General features: G+C 46.9%; 1 protein-coding gene across 4 annotated transcripts in view; it reads right to left on the bottom strand.

The window, feature by feature from the left end:
• WFIKKN2 (WAP, follistatin/kazal, immunoglobulin, kunitz and netrin domain containing 2) overlaps positions 1-18,697 on the bottom strand; it is a 583,689-nt gene extending 564,992 nt beyond the window's left edge. For 2 of the 4 annotated variants that reach the window (XM_085617150.1, XM_085617149.1), the window contains exon 1: positions 18,070-18,697. The gene's annotated coding sequence lies outside the window, so the exon portion shown is untranslated. Of the gene's footprint in view, positions 1-11,158; positions 11,407-18,069 lie in introns of those variants that run through there. The other 2 variants (XR_014966553.1, XR_014966554.1) reach the window with 2 other exon arrangements.
• Positions 18,698-23,112: the final 4,415 nt, after the last annotated feature.

Raw genomic sequence — 23,112 nt, 5'->3', positions numbered from 1 at the left:
AACAATTGGGGGGTGGGTGTCATATTTTAAAACTCGCAGGGCATTAGCACAGTCTCTGAAGCCAAGATTTCTGCAGATAGGCTTTACCCAGCGTTTCCTATGGGAAAGGTACGTTGGGCAAAAGAAGAACACATGGTTTTCGTCCTCCAGTTTATAGCCACATGCTGGACATGAAATGTTTTTATTAGTGTCCCATCTAGAAGTGAAAGACCTAATTGGTAGGGTGCCCATTCTTAGTTGGACATATAACTTCCTAGCAACAGGGGGGAAAATCAAATCCAGAAATAACTCCCTTCCGTAGTTTGGTTTAATCTGAAGAAACTGGGCAGTCAACCTACCTAATTTTGAATTCATGTGCAAGCATGATAAATGAAAATGTCTAAACTGTTCCGCCAAGTTAGTTTTTGAAACAGCCAGACAAGAACTTTCAGGAGTATCCCAGAGTTCCTGGTAGCCAATCTTGGCACAAGTGTCCCTAACATAGATTAACCAGGGAATATTTATATTTTTGAATGTAGGCCAGAGCCCCAAAAATTCATTTCTATAGGTTTCCAGGTCCGGATTGGACCAAAGTCTCTTCCAATAATAAACAGGCCGCACAGCCACCACCTCTTCAATGGGGAGCAGACCCAGGTCGAACCTAATAGGGACCAGCGGAGAACTAGAGGGTAGGCTCAACAAATTCCTTATTAAGGAGTTTCGACCCTTGATAAGCTGTTGATTTTGGAGTGGCCCCAAAGTTCTGCTCCATAGATTGAAGCAGCTCTGGCCTGGGTTTTGAAAATTTCTACCACTGGTGCAGCTGGTTTAAAGACCGAAACTTTGAACAATCTAGCCATACCTCCTGTGGTTTGGGTCAGCTTAAGAGTGGAGTTGGCAACCTGACCTCCCCATCCCAGATCTTCTTGGAGTGTGATCCCCAAGTAACCAAACGTTTTCACCCGTTCAAGGGGGATACCATTCAATACTGGGTTGGGGCGAGTGTGTTTGGGAGGGTTAAGAATCATAAATTTCGTTTTGGCTAAGTTGATCTCAAGGCCCCTGTCACTGCAAAAGTCTACAAAGCCATCTAAAATACGCTGGATTCCCATGGGGGTGCGTGACAACAACAGAGTGTCGTCAGCAAACATTAGGGCTGGTACCTTGCCCGAGGCCAGCCTAGGGACATCAGTATCTTTTATGGCTAGGAGATGTTTTATGAGCCCATTAATATATAGGCAGAACAACGTGGGCGCTAGCACACATCCTTGTCGGACTCCTCGATTGACAAGGAAGCGTTCGGAGAGTTCGCCATGCTTTCCACATCTAACCTGGGCGAAATTGCCCTTGTGAAGACTCTTCAAAACATCTAGGAGATAGGTGGGAACATTGAGCATTTGCAGGACTGCCCAGAGCTTTTCTCTCGGGACCAGATCAAATGCTGATCTTAGATCAACGAAAATGAGGTAGAGGCTGCCACCCTCCAAACTCACAGACTTCCAGTATATAACCTGGAGACGGAAGATCTGGTCGAGGGTTGAAATACCCTTCCTGAAGCCAGCCTGTAAAGTGCTTAAAATGTTATTTTCTTCTTCCCAAGCCTGTAGTCTGTCCAAAATTATACGCCCGAATAGCTTTTGGGTTGTGTCAATTAGGCTTATCGGGCGATAATTCGAGGGCTGTAAGGGACAGCCTTTTTCATGAATTGGCACTATCTCAGCGCCTCTCCAGGTTGCTGGTGGTTCTGCGCCGAGTAAGATGGAATTGAACAGGACACATAAATATGGTGCCCATATCATGGGTTCAGACCTGAAAAGGTCACCTGGGATTTTGTCCAAACCCGGCGCTTTGTTAGGTATGAGCAAGCGGATGGCATTTTCAACCTCTTTGATCTTAATTGTTTGGGTATACTCAGCACAACAAGCTATGTTAGGGAGAGGATCAGTTAAAAAGGGTGGGTCACAGTTCGTTACAGAATATAAACCCCCAAAATGCCCTTCCCATACTGCAGGAGCTATGTTAGAGCCAGTGATAGTATTAGGATCTTTCTTGCCATTGCTAACAATGGCCCAAAAGGTCTTAAAATCCTTATTCTGTAATGCTATTCTTAGCTCCTCCCATTTGTCAGCTTCCCAAAACTTCCTTGCCCTGTGGATCAGTTGTTTATACTGGGCTCGAAGTAGTTTAGTCCTGAATTTATCCTTGGCTTTAATTGCCAAGATCAGTTCAGCTTTTAATTTCCTACACTCGGGGGTGTACCAAGATTGTTTATTGGCCACATGAGTCTTAGGGGCCTCTGCCCGGGAGAAAACATCAAAAAGTTGAATGGAAAGCTGGGTATGGATATTAACAGGACTAGATACGCTCTCGGTAGAAGAGCAATTTAACTCAACTCCGGCCATTTCATTAAGACAGGGCAATGCCAATCTATAAGTTTCTGCCAGTTTCTCAGGGCACACAAGAATGCTGGACCATCTAACTCTACGTCTGTTATTGTGCAGAATTAAGGGTTGCGGAGATGGAGGCACCACAGTGCCATTAGTTGAGAGACCCCAGCTACCTGATTTTAATTTCATAGTAAGGGCATTGTGGTCGCTATCATCACGGGCGACCACCCTGAAATCTAGCACCTTGTCCCAAGATACTATATCGATCAGGATATAACCCAAGATCGACAGTTGTCCAACTCTATTGAAGGTAGTTTGTCTGGGCTGATCAGATTTGAATCTGCCATTGCAAGCCCTCAGGGATAAGGAAAGGGTAAGAGAGAGAATTTGTAGCACTAGTGGGGTCCAGGCTTTGACCATAGGAATTATAGGCTCAGGGATATTCGAATGTGTATCTTCCGCCACAGGGTCATTTTGGTCTATCAGACTGAGTGGCTCATATTGACAATTAAAGTCGCCACCTACTATGACAGAATATTCAGGATCTAGGGTCAGAATAAAATCATTCAAAGCTGTAATGACCTTAGATTCTCTACCACCTGGGGAGGGTCTTGAGTAAACATTCAAAAGAACTAAATGTTCATTCCCAGGCAGGTCTAATAGAACACATAGGATATCATCACAGCCCGTTTGAAGTTGCCTGGCTGTAGCACCCAGGTAAGTTGCAACCCATGTGCTGAGACCTCCAGAAGGTCTCCCCCTACCACTAGATAGAGCAAGAATGTCAAAAGAAGCAAACCCCTCCCGTTGGTGATTTTCCAAAGCCCAGGTCTCTTGCAATAGACAGATATCGAAGGTGTCCATAAAATTACCCCACTCTTCGCAGATCTGTTTATTCTTTAAGCCCGCTATGTTCCAAGAAATAAAGTTGATATCGATCTTGGGCTCTCGTTTAGTAGAAAGGACACTTGGGAGGGTACATTCCCTGTCTAAATTTACCCAGACATGTTCATGTTCCAACCCCCCCGGCAGTGGCAGAACGGGAAGATCTTCCAAAGGTGTAGTAAAACATCCCGTAGATTTGGCTACCTTGGAGTTAGGTGTGAACAGGGGGGAAGATGGATCTAACCTGAGATGGTTGAGCCCCCTGGCTACCTTATTGTTGTGTAACCCATTCTGGGCCCCAGTCAAGGTGGTAGAAACACTGGGGTCCAAGCGTCAGTCCACCTGATCTAAAACACTATAGCTGTTGAAATGATGGAAAGTTTCAAGAGTAGGTGGGCAAAATTGAGTATTAACTTGGGTTTCATTGAATCGATGAGGGGGGAAACCCACCTCGGCCCTTCCTGGACCAGTCACCCAGCCCCTCCCAAGAGCTTCACAGCCTACTAAAGGTGGACCGGGGTAAAAATATGTGAGTGGAAGGGCTTTGATGGATGTTTCAGAGCAGCCAGAGGTACATGACTGCGTATTACAGATATAACTGACTGTTCTAGGATCTCTGAAATTGATTACAATGCAGTTTCCCTGTACATCTTTAGTTCTATGACCCACCCAATCTAGCCGTCTTACGAAAAGGATTTCGCTCCTGCATCTATTGGGAAGGGGTTTGTGACGATTCAGCCAGTGAATACACTTACTTTTAAGCTTACTAAAGTCCTCCTTTATACCCTTGTCCAAGGTAGGAACCCCAGAAAGAACCACCACATAAGGAACTGATTCAGGGGGGAGGTCCAAACAAATTAGCTTGTGTGTTGCTTGAGTGTCAGTGTTTGGACGACTAAGGGTATTTTGTGGTGCATTGTGAATGCTCAGATCAACAGGTGAATTTGAGGTGGCAAGATTTCCCTTGCTCGGAGCATTCTCGGTTACAGATAGTAAGGTTGGGCCATCAGGTGGTATTTGGGCAGTGGTTCCTGGCCTATCACACTGCAGGGTGGAATGAGCTACTACTTCTAGCCTTGGGTTAGGTGGTTTGAGTGCAGAGGCAATTGGTCCGACTGAGTTTTTAGCAGAGAGAGAAAAATTAGTGTTAGTGTTAGTGCCCTCCCACCTACTAGGCTCAGTGACCCCCAAGGCACCGGCAAACCGCAGTTCAAAAGCAGAGAGCTTTTTTTCAATTAGATCAAGTCTATTACACATTGGGAGGCATATAGCAGTAAATAGCTGCTCCAACTTAGTCCAGAATTCTCCTCCAAGATCCATACCCAGGTCACACTCAGTACTTTGCGTCGCCAAATTAACAAATTCTGTATTAACTGCACAGTCTAAAACTCCGGTTTTAAGCCGCTTAGAATATTTCGATCTTTTGTTAGGAGGAACTTGCTTGCGTCTAACAGTCTGCTTTATCAAAGTAGCATTAGAAGCTTCCAGGCGGATTGGTAGGCCAGATCTAGTTATCCCCACAGAGGTTACAGGAAGAGTTGGAGCTTGATCAGTAGACTCTTCAAGCTCGGTAAAGCTGTTGGTATTATGGATCAAAGCTGAAGATATAGATAGGCTGTCATGGGAATTTACAATATGCGCTTGGCTGAAAGTGCGATGGTTAGTTGGTGACTGCACTGTAGCAATGTTCCCCAGTGAGGACCGTTTGGTAAAGATTTGGTCCAAAGAGAGCCTTTTTTCAGTTAGCTCAATTTCCCTCTGTAACACAGAGCTGGCCCTGGTGATAAAGTTATCTAGTGTGCCAACAACTCCTGAACCAGTAAGGGACTTCCTCCCCTTCCCCACACCTCCAGTTGCCATAGCCAAAACACCAGTGATATTGACGGACAACAAGAGCAATAGTTCTAAGAGCCCAGCAGACCGGTGTTTCAAAGGCAACACAGGCAACCGGTGACTTGATGTAACAAATGTAAATCCACATACCCTAGGGGCCGAGAGTTATGCCCCGTCCCGTTCTCTACCGTGCTCGGACGAGCTCAGACGGGCCCGCCCTTTGCCCGGGCTTCGCACCGCGCTTCGTTCCGCGCGCGTTCCGCTAGCGCGAATAATGTGGCCAGTATATATTTGATAAACCTCGGCAGTGGGAGTGGCTGGGAAGAGGACCCAGCTGCGCCGATGGTGCTCCGGGCGCTGGGGGAGCTGGTCCTCGCAGTCCCGCCCTCCTCAGGATACAATGGCTATGTCCGGCGTGAAGGCAGCAAGAAGCAGTCAGGGCACACAAAGTTCTGCTGTAAATGGGAGTTTATAACTCCGAGCGGCACCCGCAAAGCGGGGGCCGCGAGTCGCTGCACTGGTCAGGGGGAGTGGCTGGGAAGAGGACCCAGCTGCGCCGATGGTGCTCCGGGCGCTGGGGGAGCTGGTCCTCGCAGTCCCGCCCTCCTCAGGATACAATGGCTATGTCCGGCGTGAAGGCAGCAAGAAGCAGTCAGGGCACACAAAGTTCTGCTGTAAATGGGAGTTTATAACTCCGAGCGGCACCCGCAAAGCGGGGGCCGCGAGTCGCTGCACTGGTCAGGGGGAGTGGCTGGGAAGAGGACCCAGCTGCGCCGATGGTGCTCCGGGCGCTGGGGGAGCTGGTCCTCGCAGTCCCGCCCTCCTCAGGATACAATGGCTATGTCCGGCGTGAAGGCAGCAAGCAGCAGTCAGGGCACACAAAGTTCTGCTGTAGATGGGAGTTTATAACTCCGAGCGGCTCCCGCGAACCGGGGGCCGCGAGTCGCTGCACTGGTCAGGGAGAGTGGCTGGGAAGAGGACCCAGCTGCGCCGATGGTGCTCCGGGCGCTGGGGGAGCTGGTCCTCGCAGTCCCGCCCTCCTCAGGATACAATGGCTATGTCCGGCGTGAAGGCAGCAAGCAGCAGTTAGGGCACACAAAGTTCTGCTGTAGATGGGAGTTTATAACTCCGAGCGGCCCCCGCGAAGCGGGGGCCGCGCGTCGCTGCACTGGTCAGGGGGAGTGGCTGGGAAGAGGACCCAGCTGCGCCGATGGTGCTCCGGGCGCTGGGGGAGCTGGTCCTCGCAGTCCCGCCCTCCTCAGGATACAATGGCTATGTCCGGCGTGAAGGCAGCAAGCAGCAGTCAGGGCACACAAAGTTCTGCTGTATATGGGAGTTTATGACTCCGAGTGGCACCCGCGAAGCGGGGGCCACGAGTCGCTGCACTGGTCAGGGGGAGTGGCTGGGAAGAGGACCCAGCTGCGCCGATGGTGCTCCGGGCGCTGGGGGAGCTGGTCCTCGCAGTCCCGCCCTCCTCAGGATACAATGGCTATGTCCGGCGTGAAGGCAGCAAGCAGCAGTCAGGGCACACAAAGTTCTGCTGTAGATGGGAGTTTATAACTCCGAGCGGCTCCCGCGAACCGGGGGCCGCGAGTCGCTGCACTGGTCAGGGGGAGTGGCTGGGAAGAGGACCCAGCTGCGCCGATGGTGCTCCGGGCGCTGGGGGAGCTGGTCCTCGCAGTCCCGCCCTCCTCAGGATACAATGGCTATGTCCGGCGTGAAGGCAGCAAGCAGCAGTCAGGGCACACAAAGTTCTGCTGTATATGGGAGTTTATGACTCCGAGCGGCGCCCGCGAAGCGGGGGCCGCGAGTCGCTGCACTTGTCAGGGGGAGTGGCTGGGAAGAGGACCCAGCTGCGCCGATGGTGCTCCGGGCGCTGGGGGAGCTGGTCCTCGCAGTCCCGCCCTCCTCAGGATACAATGGCTATGTCCGGCGTGAAGGCAGCAAGCAGCAGCCAGGGCACACCCTGCTCTGATTAGCAACGAAATTATTCACAGTTCAATATGGCACCCATATGGCATATCTTTATACTTTGGGTTGTGTTGGTGGGGAGGGGGACACACCTGCCACATACCCAACACCATTATCACCTACACCACACAAGGGAGGGGAAGGGGGGGCGATATTGATCCATTACCATATAGATGACAACAGACATGAACACTTTCACCACATTCTATATAAGAGACCTAAACATCCCTCTAAAATAATGCTCTATCCTTCACGGACTGTCTCATATGCACAGACATTGGCTTTATCCAAGAGAAGCACCTTTTCCCGCAGTACCACGCTGGACTGAAATCCAAAGATTTCCCGCGTCAGTGCTCTTCCGGCAGAAAGCACGTCGCAGAGGTAGGGGTACTAATACACAAATGTTGCCCACTGGTGGTGGATGACACCCTAAAAGATAGGGAGTGATGTTGGCTGGCTTTGAAGAGAACCCTGAGGGAAACCCAATCACGATGGCCTCCATATATAGCCCGAATCAATGCCAGAAAACATTTCTTTACAGAAACTGTCCACACCCTCACAGCCTGGTCAGCCGCTCAAATTATAGTAGGGTGAGACTTCAGCTTAACACTGGTCTGGATAAGAAGGCAGACACTGACCAAACAGGAAGGTAAGTCTCAACAGTATTGTCAATTAACAGGAAAATGAGTCGTTGAGTATTTGGTCCTGATCGATTTGTGGAAGATCAGGTACCCATTAAGGAGGGACGCTTCCCATTACTCTGTAATGCATAGAAGGTATGCTAGGCTTGACTACATCTTTATAGACAAAATGCTGGTCCTGGACCTTACAGGGGCTACCCATCATTCTAACATATTTTCAGGGCATGCACAACTCTCTTGTGCTCTGACCCCCACACAGCCTAGACTTCTGGGGAACAGATGAACAGAGCACCTTCAGGATTCCCTTTTAGGAGATCTAGTAATGATATCTAACATCAAAAACAACATTAACGACTACAGACAACACAATAACATGGGGGAAAAAACAGCAGCCGCCTCTGGGATGTTCTCAAAGCCATCCTGGGGGGGAAGCTTCATTGCGGAGGCAACTCGTCAACAGTGTATGAGGGAAGCCCTACTCACAAAGCTCACTGATGACCTCATGGAGCTTGAACAGACCCACAAATGCACTAATTCCCAAACGGTCTGGTATAAAGTCCTCATGACTCAAGGGCAGATCAAAACCTTAGAAATGAATAGAGTAGCGTGCCGCCTAGCTAAGCTGGACAACAGATGTTATGACTGGAGTAATAAGTCAGGTAGATTCCTAGCAAACCTCCTAAGAGCACATCAAGCTAAGCATACCAGTTTAGAGGTCAAGTTGCAGGAGGGGAAGATAAACATGCAAGATACAGACAAAACAAATTGTTTACATGACTTCTACTCGCAACTCTATACAAAAGAACTTACAGACCACGAATCCAGAGCTACATACCTGTAGAACACCACATGGGCCACCTTAAATAGGGAGGATAAGTAGTGCCTGGAGAAACCTATCACACAAGGTTAGATCTTTACGGCTATAGCACAATGCCCATCCAAACCCCAGGCACCGATGGTTTCTCAGCCGCCTTTTGTAAATGCTTCACCACAACTCTACTTCCCGTACTCCATAGGTGCTACAAGAGATGGTTTGGGAAGGATGAGTGACTTCTTTAATGACTGAGTCTACCACCTTGCTTATTCTTAAGCCAGTTAAAGAGCCCAAGGACTGCAGCGCCTACCGCCCAATCGCTTTTCTCAAAGTTGATGCCAAGATATTTATCAAAGTGTCAACTTTACGCCTGCAAATATTGATCAGTCAGGCTTTATTCATGACTGACAAAAGGGGGTCAGCTCCAAAAAGGCCCTCTACCTTCTGGACATTGGGACCATAGGGACAAAGCAGTGTATCCTAGTCACACTGGACGCTGAAAAAGCGCTTGACAGGGTAAACTCGGATTTCATGAAGACTCGCAGACAGAAATGGGATTTGGAGACAGGTTCCTTAACTGACTGATGGCAGCCTACCATAACCCTAAAGCATGTATCAAGGTTATTGGGCACTACTCCCAATGGCCAATGAGAGGGGAATAAGGCAGGTGTGCCCATTGTCACCCCTTCTCTTTTGTCCCACCTTGGAACAACGCGCACGGCACATCCGTTCTAATATCCATATTAAGGGTATCAAGTTTGGCACTCAAACTCACCATGTTTGCAGATGACATCTTCGTGGCGATTACAGCTCCCCTCCATTCACTATGGCATGCCAGAGAGCTTCGGGTTTTGTAATTAATGGAGCCAAGTCAGAGATTTTAAACATCTTCTCACCCAAGCCCACAGTGGAAAACCAGGTCCTGTTGCAGTGTGCAACCAACAAAATTCACTATTCAGGCCGGGGCCTCATGACCACCCTGGTCAAGACCAAGGAAATAAACCTCCAGCGATTGAAAAGAGGGGTGTGAACTGAGCTTGGTAACAAGAAAAAACAAAACATTATCGCTCTTGGGTAGGGTGGCGGCGTAGAAGATAATAATACTACCCAGGAATCTCTACATCTTTCAAACTTTAAGCCTCATCACCCCAAAAGAATATATCTATTACCTCTAATCAACGTGCTGTGAGTTTATCTGATGGGATGGGGTGGAAAGGATCGTAAGATGCCAGTGCTTTCTATGACCACGACAAGGCGGGCTGGAAATTCTTGACCTACTTCACTACTACAAGGTAGCACATTTGCATTTCATGATGCATTGGACAATGAGGGAAACCGAGAAATGGTGGTGCATGATAGACCATACAATGTCTGCAGGGCTCCTTTGGGAAATCGCTTGGTTGATTAAACCTCAACGCACATCAACTCCCCAGTCACGAGGGCCACTTAGAAGTCTGAGAATGGATGACAACTAAATGAGGGCTCACTTTCTTTCCCTCACTTTTGACACCACTCTGCGGTAAAACAGAGTTTATGACAGGGCTTCATATCAACATTGTTTGGCGGATGGGTGTAAGACCACTAAGGGGCATGTTTGATCGCAACACAGTCAAGACATTGTACAGCTCCACGAAGATTATGCACATCCAGAATTGGAGGACTACAGATACCTATAATAACGATTAAGCGAGAAGTTTCTAGAACACTGACCCCCTTCGAAAAATACTTACAGATCTGCACCTTTAAAATTTACAAAAGGTTAAACTCTAAACAGGGAAACCAGAAATCTACATTCTAACATGCTAGGGAGAAAGAACTACATATTTTGCTCGATCAGAAACAAAGGGACGACATATTAATTTGAGCTAATGGCTGTCAATGAGGGAGGGAGAGAAGCTATATTGAAAATATGATATCATTGACACTGTATCCTGGCTAGACTGGCACCCAAAAAGAGGGGAACCACTTCAGAGTGCTGGAGGAGGTGTGGAGAAGAAGCAACACTGACGCATAGCCTGTGGTCTCCTCCTAGACTTAAAGAATTCTGGAACACAGTGTTATCGTGTTTAGCAGATTTCAAGCTCGGATCCCGCCAGAAGCCCAGAAATGATACTGCTAGGCCGCCTGGCCAATGACATCTACCGCTCTACTAAACAAAAGAGGGCTCCTGAAGATTAATTTTGAAAGGGCAATAGCAGGGGAAGAAGGAACTAAGAACAACAAAATGTGCATATGCCACACAATTAACATAGGTGTAAATTCAAAAATGTAATCCAACTATATAGATTCGTGAATCAGACATTCTCAAAGTAACACTGCAAAACAATAATTTATATCACAAAAATATATACATTTCACACTTGATTAATCAACAAAACATTTTTGAGATTATATATGCAAAATAGCGTCATTACAGGACACCCATCACTCCACACATGCTAAAATATCTCATCCATACTGTGAACTGTCATACATCATCCACTCTACCTCATTCACACCAAACCACATTAAAACCCTAACATTGTGCCAACTCAATAGTAACTCAAAATGCAGACTGAATGCTCAATAACTTGCTCCAAAATACCTAATTGCTCATTTACGTATAAAACCAAAACTCACTCACATCCGAATGAGTCTGACACGCCAGGAATTTGACAACTGGATTTATTTTAAAAATTCATTACAGCGCGTGGCATGCATATATGTAGAAACGCCGTGGCTGACGCGTTTCAGCATAGGCTTTCCTCAGTACCTCGTTTCTATGCCAGTTCTTACACCAGGGGCTGTTTATAATCACAAGGTAGTGTTGTAGCCACTCCCAAGGTCGGAATGTTAACAGGTGCGCTGCATTGATCCTCGCGCTGGCCTGAGGCTCGTTGCATGCTGTTAATAGAGTCTATGAGATCAAAGATACAATGTTTACATAGCTTATGTGACAAAATAAACCAAAATGTTGTGAAAACAAACACTAGTCAAATCAGAACAGATAAGCTGAATAAAATCATGAAATACACTTGAATGAGTCACTGTCACTTCCAGTGGCCGAAGGGGATTGGGATTCATAAATAGCAGAGTTAGTATTCCGTTAAAGCGATTACTTTTAGAGAAACAATTAAAAAAGATGATTTACAATTGGGCTTGCTACTATAACTTACTCCCTGGCATGGAGCTATATGTGCATTTATTAGAAATTCTGAATAGTAAAAAACATGGAACTTAACTGGCATTTCCAAATGTAGTTCTGTATCATACAGACAAGACAGAGATTAGAAAAGAGGCATATATATTCAAAATATGACTTTTTAATTAAAGATTTGTATATTAACAAAGCACAGAAAAATGTCAACTCCCCCAAAAGTCCTATAGGTACCTAAGCCAAAAGAATAGGTAGTGTCTGCCTGGGCAGTTTGAATTTCTGTATCTCAAGACATACCCATTAGTGCAAAATGACCATAGTACCATACAAAATATAAATAAATAAAGACAAAATAACTAAACTAAAATATAGATAAATACAGTCAAATAAATACATGTTCTAAAATGAAAAACGAAAAAGTATTGTCTTATAAAAACAAAATAAATAACATATATAAAATATAACAATAAATATAACATCCAAACAAGGAAGAGACATAAATATAAAAGAAAGACCAAAATTGTGCACAACACATTTTACATTACATATTTTGCTGTATTAACTTTCAAAGCATAGTAAATCGCAAATGATGACCTGACATAAGCACCCAGGCCATAAACCGTGGAAATGTCACACATAGGCATCCATGCCAGAAAGCATGGAAATGTCACACGCAAGCACCCAGGCAGGCCATAAACCGTGGAAATGTCACACATAAGCACCCAGGCCATAAACCGTGGAAATGTCACACATATGCACCCAGGCCATAAAACGTGGAAATGTCACACATATGCACCCAGGCCATAAAACGTGGAAATATCACACATAGGCATCCATGCCAGAAAGCATGGAAATCACACGTAAGCACCCTGGCCAGAAAGCATGGAAATCTGACACATAAGTACTCAGACCAGGAAGCATGGAAACGTCACACAAAGGCACCTAGGCCAGAAAGCATGAAAATGGCAAATAAAGGCACCCAAGCCAGTGGCACTGGAACAATTTTCAGAGTGTTGGTGCTACCCTCCATGTTACATCACTGAAGTCATAAGACTGTGAAAAATCCAAACATCACAGTAAAGTAAGGACAAAGTGATGTGGTCACTGACTAGACTACAATGCAAGCGTCATCTTTCGTACGCACACACCCACACTGCAAGCATAGATGTTCCTAGTGTCTGATGTTCTAGTCACACATACAGCTGCGTATGTTATGTTAAATGGGATTTATAAAGCGCACAGCTACTCAAGAGTGTGTCCCGGCACTAACGGAATAGTAAGGGCAAGGAAACACATGCATGAGTCAACCATTTATAGCACCAGAGTTCCTCAATGTAGACATCCTGGCAAGCAGTCTTTGAACATGGACGTACTTTTGGAAAACATGTGTTGAGAATTATTATTTTCATGCTAATAGAAGCTACAAAATGAAGCAGGAATACAGGGCCGTTTCTACCATTAGGCAAGCCTAGGCGACCGCCTAGGGTGACAAAAGGGCTAGGGCGGCAAAAGGGGGGAAAAATTGTAGCGCCTTCTATCATTCAACATCACCTGACGTCACGTTCGGTGCCACGGGCGGGGCAGTGCGCGCCGTGTCTGTGCGGCCGCAGCGCCAGCGCCAGCATGGCTGCTCCTGCCATCAATCATGCGTGGTCAAAAGCCAGCGCTTGTTTCTCCGTGTCCTACCAAGCCTTTGTGCGTGAGACGGTCCATCTGGAAGTGTGGATGTGAAAGGTAACAGGCCAGAACCCCCTCGGCACCGGTGCTTGCTGCGCTCCATGAGATGCGTGGCTGTTTTATCCGTGTTCGTGAGGTGCGTGTAATGCCTCACGTGCTTCAGCTACGTCAAGTAGAAACAAAACTTTTGTACTAGTGAATTGGAATTTACGCAGGTTGTAAATCTGTGTGCGCAGCAAACCTTCATCTTGTGTGGCAGGAGCTTCCGACTTTACGAGTCTTCTGTATGTATATTTTATGCTCCTATCTGGACATTGTGTGATGTGAAGGGGGGTGGGGGGACCAAGGGGGTGGGGGGGGGAGGCATTTGTGTTTGCACCCCCTTATGCTGTTGAGAGTGAGACCTCCTTTCTCACCACTGGTTTGGCAAAGTTGTCATGGGCTCTAATGCAAGCAAAGATAACCGTCCTCATTCCATGGTTTGGTAGTTTAAAAAACACACAGCTATGTTTGGGGTGTATTGGGCTCCTCTCGACCCTGACCTCCACCTGCCATATTACAGATTGCTACATCCCTGGCTCTCACAGGCGTAGGCAGTCTAGACCATTTACGAACCTTGCTTTTAATGCCGCTGACGGGCCCAGGATCTTATTTTGCCTACCTAAGCACTGAAACTTCTCATCTGTGTGTACATCACATAAGGGACGGGAGGGGCATACTGACACGGACCCCTAGCTCTCAGCCAAGCATTTTTACCCAACTCTTCATCCCCCCTGCCCGCCCTCTGCCCCCCGTGGAGCGGAGTCCAATATGCGCAGATAACGCGCACCTTGCAGATGGCAAAGATCGTTCACTTGCGGACTCTCCTGGGCAGTTTCACTTCTCTGTCACTTGTTTTTCAAAGCTCTTGTGCTCCGGGTGGTGGGTGCCTGGGATGCTGTTGTTGGAGGAAGCCCTTCCTAAAACTTCAGAAATCGCCCCTCCTCAAGAAAAGGGCCTGAGTTTGTATAATGTGTGTGTCCATGCCCCCTCAAGATAAGTCACAGCCCCTAGTGTTAATATATTTACATGCATGCCGCGTGTCGACTCTGAACGGGGAAAGGCCAGGGTCCTCCTGGGATGCACAGCTGTGATTCGCAAGCTAAGCCTCTCAGCATCTATCTGGGGCTATCTGGGGCTGAACACGGTACCCTGTCTTGCAGGGTAACCAAGATCTTGCTGTAGGTGGGGGATACTTGACCTGCAGATTACATCTCAGGAATTTACAATAGCCTTAAAATGATTTTTCTTGGAGTTGAATATGTCACCAGTCTCTGCAGCACGTGCATGCTCCCTTGTACCGGTCTCACTGGCACATATCTCTGCAGCAGGTACATTTACTCGACACGCTATACAATTCCAGATTATACGTGTCTGCAGCTGGTGCATTAGCCAGACAAGCAATATAACTGATCTTGAAACATATGAAGGGCTGATTAAGATTTCCCCAGCGGGGGCCCAGCCCGATGAGGTATCCTCGTGAGACCTTTAAGTGGGTTTGAAACTTATAACCTTCATTGTATCGCCTTTAAACTACTTTTTAACCTTCATTTCTTAAACTTATAGGCAAAATGAGTTGAGACTCCATGTGTACAGCCCATTGAAAGCAGATTACATTGGTGCAGTTATTAGCATTTTGTTTAGCCTATTACTCTGTTGAGAAATGCTAATTTTGTCGATCGGAAGGATACAAATCCTAGTTGATGCCCCGAAAATTGGAAACTGAGTGTGCAGGTTAAGCTCTCCGATGTGTTAACTGGACTAACTGTGCGACCACAAAGAGGGACTCCCCTGTGCAATCTGTTATACCATTTGCATTTACGTGCACGGTGAACATATCAGAACAGACACCTGTCACTGTGTAAGATCTTCAGTACGGAAGGGTATTGCGCGAATCGAGGTTAAGTGGCTCTGTGGATGGGTCAGTTGCGTTGTAGAGACTCATCCTTGAGCTGGAGTTGGGGTGCTTTCCAAGTGCGCCGGGTGTTTTGGTTCTTGGAGAGTTGGATGAAATAATTAGCATCGGTGGTGGATCCCGGTCCCAGGCACATGTGACTCGCCCAGTCTCTGTGGTCAATGGTAACTTGATGACTATATCAATGTAATAGATTAGCTTTATACCTGTAGGACAGTACCAAATAACTAGTGCATACACAGCTAAGAAAATACCTGTAATACAATACATATGAATCTGTATAACAATACTAATTAGCTATATGTCACATAATTGTATATCATCACCTACGGAACTGTATGAGTAGATGTAGCTACGGTAACTATGGATCTTTACTGTGTAACTATACTGTCTATGTACATTATAATTAACTGTATATTGATACTAACTATGCCACTATACTCCAACTCATTATACTCTGTGTAACTGTCGAACAACACAAACAATGTAACTATATTAGTTATGTGACAACAGTAAAAAAAAAAAAAATCAACATTGCTAGAGTAACTGTGTAAGGTAAATTACACAGGCCAAGCTGGCTTCAGTTATGGCAGTTGATGACCACTATCATGATGAAGTGTGCTGGAATATAGTTTGCAACTGCTGATGTGGCTTTTTGGATTTTTCTTTTATTCTCGGATATAGAGTGAGCCTGGTTAGGTCTGACCAAGATCAAATGATGTTAGTGAGGCAGCGACAAACAATTGTTTTTGCATTAGTCCGCTAAGGCACCTTGTTTGTCTCATTTCTTTCTCATTGTAGTGCTCTGCAGGCCACAATTCTTCTAGCCTGGATGACAGGGGGGAGAGAGTGATGGTGTAGTAAAAGGGAGGGGGTGGCATTTTTCAATTCTCGCCTAGGGCAGCAAAACACCTAGAAACGGCCCTGCAGGAATAATTAAATGAATTCTAAACTATGTTAAAGGAGTATTAGGCTATCATTCAAACTAATTAACATGGCTCAAAGGTCATTTTAGCATTGGTATCGAATCAAGTGAACACTGGTTGTTTATTTAGCTGTAGTTTTGTTTAGCATGCACAAGGTCTTTACGGTGCTTTACGGAGGTCGGACTATACACATTGGTGCTTATTTACATGCCCCTTGCGCCGAGGTGAGTCACTGCTTTTTCCATATTAAAAGTGACGCATTAGCAAAGCAAGGGGCTTGTAAATAAACCCCATAATTTGTATGGTTTATATAGTACAAGCGGTCAGCGAGAGAGAGAGAGAGAGAAATACACAGACTGAAATGGTTGTAGAAAACTGTAACCTTGACTTGTTTTTCAACTTGGGCTATTTTTCATGTTAGGGTTTAAGCATCTGAACATTTGGACTGCCAGAACAACAGGACGTCAAACTTCAATCCACTGACCTTTTCACATTTTTTCATAATTTCGATTACAACTCCAGGCAACAAGGTTCTGGCTTCGTCTTCACCTCACCATAAAGTCTATCACAGTTAAAAACACAATCTCCCAAAAACAGCAATTCCACCTTGTAGCACGTGTAGGAACACTTGTGTTTTCTTATTTGTTAACTACAACTTGCAGTGCAATGCATGCTGCTCAACGGAGTCCTCAAGGGAGGCTGTGTGCCTGTGTTTGAACACGTCACAAACCCCTCTGTTTTTACTTGAATGTGTTGGAAGAGGACACAAGGACTTTTAGAGAATCATCATCTAAGGTAACCCCTAGTGCTTACTTGGTGGTACTTACAGACAGTTACGGACCCGGTTGGTTATTATAATTATACTCGAGTCGTTCGGGGCACTGCCTTTATTTATTACCGTATAGACTGTCACTGTATCTGGTGCTGCTACTGCTGTCTGCCTGCCCTGCCTCAACCCTGGCCTGGCTTCAATACCGTCAGGCTGATGGCTCGTGGGGTGGGGTGCGGCCCGGGAGTGCTGGGGCGTGGTGGCAATCGTAAAAAAAAGATCTCAGCGCGCTGCCTGCTGCACAGCCCCTACAACATCCGGCGCGCATACTCATACTGGCATTTAACTGGGAGGCAGGCGGCCTCAACCACCGAAGCACACAGGGACTCGGGACGGAGACCGTCACCCACGCCAGAACCCAGTCCGACCCAGATAGCCACTAAGAAGGCTAACTGTTAAGCAGTAGTAAACTGTTTAGGAGGGGTCATTGGGGAGGATAAGGATACTACTGAGTTCAAAGCCAGGGCCTTTAACTTTAACACCGGTCGGCCGGCCCGACCCTGCCCCTTTCATGATAATAATGTGTACGGGCGTCTGCGGCCACTACTTGGCCAAGCCAGGCCAGGCAGAGTGCAGTGAGTAGTGCATGCATAATTGAACGCGGATCTTCATCTTGTGAGGATACTTCAAGGGGCAGGGCCGGCGGGCCTTCTTTAACACCGTAACCCCGGCCGGCGGCGGCCTTCTGAGACAAGACAGGAGCTCCCTCTCAGCATGAGCATGCATTATTTGAATCTTGTGAGGTAGGATCATAGCATGAGACGATACTTCAAGGAGTAGGGGCAGCCGCAGGCCTTCCCTTCTTTAACAACTGTCACCTCTTCAATCTTAACCTATGATGTGATACATATAATGATGACTATTGCATTAAATAAATGTGGACCGGGCCAGGGCCAGGGCCAGGAAAAGTGCGTCATGGTGCCGGAGCTACCCCGGTACCCGACACGCCACCACTGAGTGACTGGGCATGTCGCAGGTGGCATGGCGATCGATGGCATGATGTCTGACTGACTGCCAGTTACTTAATTAGTACTTACTGTTACACTCCTCGTCGTGGTCAGCTGCGGGGCACTGCCTTTATTAACTGATAGGTGGGCCGCCTGGTGGTGCTCCCTGCCCTCAACGTGGTCGGACTGGCTGAGGCTCTGACACGTGGGGTGCGGGCGTGCCGGGGCGTGGCATTGGCAAGTGGAAAAAAATCCGAATGAGTCTGACACGCCAGGAATTTGACATCTGGATTTATTTCAAAAATTCATTACAGCGCGTGGCATGCATATATGTAGAGACGCCGTTGCAGACGCGTTTCAGCTTAGGCTTTCCTCAGTGCCTCGTTTCTATGCCAGTTCTTACACCAGGAACTGTTTATAATCACCAGGTAGTGCTGTAGCCACTCCCAAGGTCGGAATATTAACAGGTGCGCTGCATTGATCCTTGCGCTGGCCTGGGGCTCGTTGCATGCTGGTAATTGTAGTGCGATGTGGTGGCCCATTCAGTGAGGGATCTCTCCAAACATATATATATCTAAATGTTAGCAGCTTCTCTCATTACGGGCAGAAGAAAGGGACACAGCGGGACTCTTCAGGACGATTTGTTCAAAGAATTCGACATGACCGGTTGCGGCAATCAGCCTTTCTCAAATGCCTCAGTCCGTTACAGAGAGTCCTAAAATTATTTAAAGAGCTCCTCCCACCAAAATAGTGAAGGGCCCAGCTGCAACTCGTTGTCGTGTCGACGCCTCAGTAGTTCCATGCCATGAACTACTGGTCCCATCCTACACCTTGCTGAAATGTCTCGAGCTGCAGTAGGAGTATCCGTCGGATATTCTGGGGAATAACCGTCCTTGTGTCCCCTACTTCCCACCTCATCACACAGCGCCACCAAAGCTGGAGACACAACTTGAATGAATGTACCTCTCCACACAGTGTTGGACCGCACCTCTGCGGCAGCAATTCTGTGACCTCAGGTATGTGTGTGTGTTTTTTTGGAACCGGGGAGTGTCATAGGCGCATCTGGTTCAAAACATGAAAACTGGTCATGTACCGTGGTCTCCCGCTAGCAGATGTGTCATAGGAAAGACCACACAGACGATGGTGTTCCCAGAACAATAACTTTGGCCATAGGCGTAACCATAAGGATAGTAGTTGTTGCTTGGATTTGTAGGCGGAAAGGGGTGCTATATAAAAGTGCCAAGAGCAAGGGAATAAAATAGCGTAACACACTGTAGCCCAGCTTGCTTAGAGAGTAGTGTCCACGCAGAAGGGTCACATGTCAACAACTGACCTGGAGACATCACGGAACATGTAACGGGGCTAGAACTAAGGCACCGCCTCTTAAAAAGGGACCAGAATTGTACTAATCTGCACCACCTACGTGAGGATAATCCATACTGGCAAGTAAAGGTGCCATATTAGGGGAAGATCTCTTGTAGTGCCCCCTCGTATGACTGGTCTACAAATAGGCGCCGTGTTGGAATTCACAAAAATAGGTTAGCAGACTGGGCATACGCCGCAGAGAAATGTAACTACACAAGTATGGGCGCCATATTCTAAAGGTCTCCCGAGGCGTTCACTCAAATCATCACTCTCCAGGGAGCGCCATGATGGAACTGACAAGAATAGCTAAACTATAACAGGAAAATCTAAATGCGACAAATTGTATCCTTGTAAGATTGACAAGAGGGCCCTTGGATATAATCAAAGAGAGGAGAGTCACATGTAGGAATTCATAAAAGGTTTCTAAAGACACAACATACTCCTAAAAAATGGTCTAGTAATAATCACTACCGAGACTGTAAATCAGGCACCGTGTTAGGAGAAAACCATCAGACTTGAACAGAATGCATGTATAGGTCAGACTCAGACCCATTCTGAAATTGAGAACACTCACTCCAAGAGGGACTTGGTGGATGTTCATGTACTCAAAGAAATGTAACAGTCCAGAGGCCAGCAACTAAAGCTATGGGACAGAAGAGAATACAGATTCTGTGCTGGATATCAAGGGTGGAGTTACTTGATGGCATTTTCCCCTGGTATCATTCCATTTAGCCCGTATTCTTGTGTTCTTAATGAAAATATCTAGAATACTTTTCTATTTTTATATTGTTGGTTTTTGTCTCTCCCCGTGGTAGTTTTTATTTTTTCCAAGATAATCCAAGAAACTTCTTGTGTGTTTTTCAAAATCCAGTGTTTAACTAAGGGTGCCCCTGTTTTCTATTCCTGATGGCCAATTTATGTTCGCTAAATCTTTTTTTTTTAAACTGTCTTTATTGGGTTTTTGCCATTTAAGGAACATCCTGCATCCGATTAGATGGATATTATATTCATGTGCATCATCAGTAGTTTATACATATGCTATTACTCACCGTCTGGTTACAGCTTCAACATTGTCCATGACTCTGCATAGTACCCATTTCAACATTATGACTTAAAACAGTGTCTATCCCCGGTCGGTCTCTCCCTCATGTGGTTCAATGGGTTCCAGGCAAGTAAGAGATCCCCCCCCAGCCTCAGGCGACTCTAATAAGAACGCTCAGAGGGGATCCCACATGTTTCAAGGCCTGGAGGTAGGTGGTAACAGCTCTGCTTAAATTAGTGATTGCTCCTGACAATATATTACATCTTGTAGCCATTCCTTAAACTTAGTGGCTTCTCCCCCCAACACCTGCAGGCCACACCCTTCATTTAGTTAGTAGTAAGCCTAGAGGGACATACCCCTGGGTCGATAGTTCCACCCCCTCAGTGTATCCCAGCAGTGCGTGAGAGGGGTAATAGGAATCTTTATATATGAAGTTCACTTAAAAAATGCCCATGTACATATTTGTCACACTGGGGGCACAGGCTGCCCCCATGCTGACCCCCTTGGTTTGTTGCTGAAGCGTCTCATCAAATTAAAAAAAGTTCTCCCCAAGAACGATGGCTAAGCATTGCCTGATAAAGTTATGATGTTGGTTTTCAACTAGTCTATCAACTATCATTCTTACTGCTTCTAGCGCCTGTTGTTGTGGTATGTTTATATAAAGTGTCTCAATATCCATTGTGACTTATATCTCAGTGTGGGAGTCAAAATTGGAACCTTCCAATTTGGAGATCATATGACCCCTGTCTTTGATGTATGCCGGTAGGGCACACCAATGATTTGAGAAATGGGTCAATATATTTTGATAGGGGGTCCATGGCCGCTCCAATTGTGGACACAATGGTGCGTAATGGGGGGTCCAGAATATTTTTATGGGTCTTAGGGGCACCATATATCAATGGTAGCCTAGTGTGTGGTCGATTCATAAATTCAAATTCTTGGCTGCAAATGATTCCCTTAATGGCAGACTCTTCAGTGATCGTCAAAATCCTGTTTTTGATTTTCTTTTCTGGATCCACTCTAATCTTGCAATAATGATCTGATAGACATATCTAGCTAAAAATTCCCCACCTTTGAATTTCCCAGGCATCAGACTGGATCAGAAGATATTTCTTCAAGCAATACCTCTGCGTGCCGGGAGGTAGGGTCAGCCGGCTCTGTGTGATGTCGGCGGCGGTGTCTGCACTGTTGCGACGTCTGTGCCACATATATAGGCACCACCTTGTTGCGCTGACATCAGTTCTTTTCTTTCTTTCTTTCTGCGCCAGCCATCGCAGATCCAGGAAGAGACCTACCCTCTTTCACTTTTTTGCAGGCTTTTTAGGACATTTTGTTGACCCCATTTTTGGTGTGTAGGTTTTTCCAAACATGTCCTAGAAGACTTCTGGGTTTAAGCCGTGTGGTGCCTGTCACCATGCCATGTCAGTGACGGACCCACACATAGTTTGTCTCTGATGCCGGGAGCACAACAACGACTTTAAGTCATGCTCTGACTGCCAAGCCATGGCTCTGAAAGGTTTGAGGGAGTGGTTACCTAAAGCTGCTTGTCGCCCGGTGCTCTACTTTGTTCTCCTTGGAGGTCTCATTCACGTGCTTTGACTTCTTCCCATCCGTCGTCTGACACGATGAAGGAGTCTTGGCGTTCTAAGCCTCGTTCAACTGAAACTGCACCCGTGTCGGCTCCACACTACCTCACCTTCCTGGGAGCTGGAGCGACCCCACCCAGCTCAAAGAATTTTATGATATCATGTGCCTCATATTTGGATGGCCTGACCCTACCAGTGCGCCTTCGGGCCCTGGAGGCCCAGATGGGGCTCCATCGGGTTCCACGCTGGCGGCTCCAGCACTGATGACCCCCCCCGATAGATCCGGACCGCTGTCGGTCATGCCATTACGACCTTCCCCAGATCTGGCCCGACACCGAAACTCCAGATGCCGCCGGTGCCCCCCGGCGGCGCCAGCCCGATTCTCATTCCCGACGACCCGAAGTTGGATTGCCGCCTACTGGCACCAATACCAGCGCTGATAGAACCTTTAGTTCCTAGGTCAGTTCCTCAGCCTTATTCTGAAAGGGATAGGAATGGAAAAGATTGGGAGGGGTCGCTGGACCCTTTATAAGACCAGCCTTATTAGGACATGGACTGGTACGAGGAGTTGGGTGAGGCCAGTTGACTGGATACTTCTGCAGATGCTGGCCTGCTTTCTTCCCCTACCATGGCTAAGGAGGAGGGAGCATCATAAAATATGGCCGTGCGCAGGGCAGCTGAGGTCCTGGACTTTCAGCTCTCATTCATGGAAGTCAAGACAAATATCTTGACAGAGGTCCTGCAGCCAGGTGTCTCTTACTCAGAACCCTTGCTGCCCTTTAAGAAGGCCTTAACAGATATCCTTCTGGGGACCTGGTTCAAGCCCAGCACAAGGGCTCCGGTGAATAGGACAATTGTCGGCTGCCATTGCTCTGTACCAGGCGACCCACATTTCCTCACCAACCACCCTACCTCGAGAGCTTGGTGGTCCAGACCTGTATTTCCCACGGCGCAATCCCTTTCACACCCCCAGACAGGGAATCCAAGAAACTGGATAGTTGGAATAAGATTTTTTTTGTTCCACCAGCCTTGCAGTCGGTGAACACTGAATGCCTATTGGGCCGTTACTTCCTCTCCCTGTGGAAAACAGTTGTGCAAGTGCTGACACAGGCCCCGGAGAAGGCCCGGGCCATCCTATCC

This window comes from Triturus cristatus, chromosome 7 (assembly GCF_964204655.1).
Source record: "Triturus cristatus chromosome 7, aTriCri1.1, whole genome shotgun sequence".
NCBI classification, from domain to species: Eukaryota; Metazoa; Chordata; class Amphibia; order Caudata; family Salamandridae; genus Triturus; species Triturus cristatus.
The sequence above is the reverse complement of the archived record's forward strand: the minus strand, read 5'-3'. Positions and strand labels throughout refer to the sequence as shown.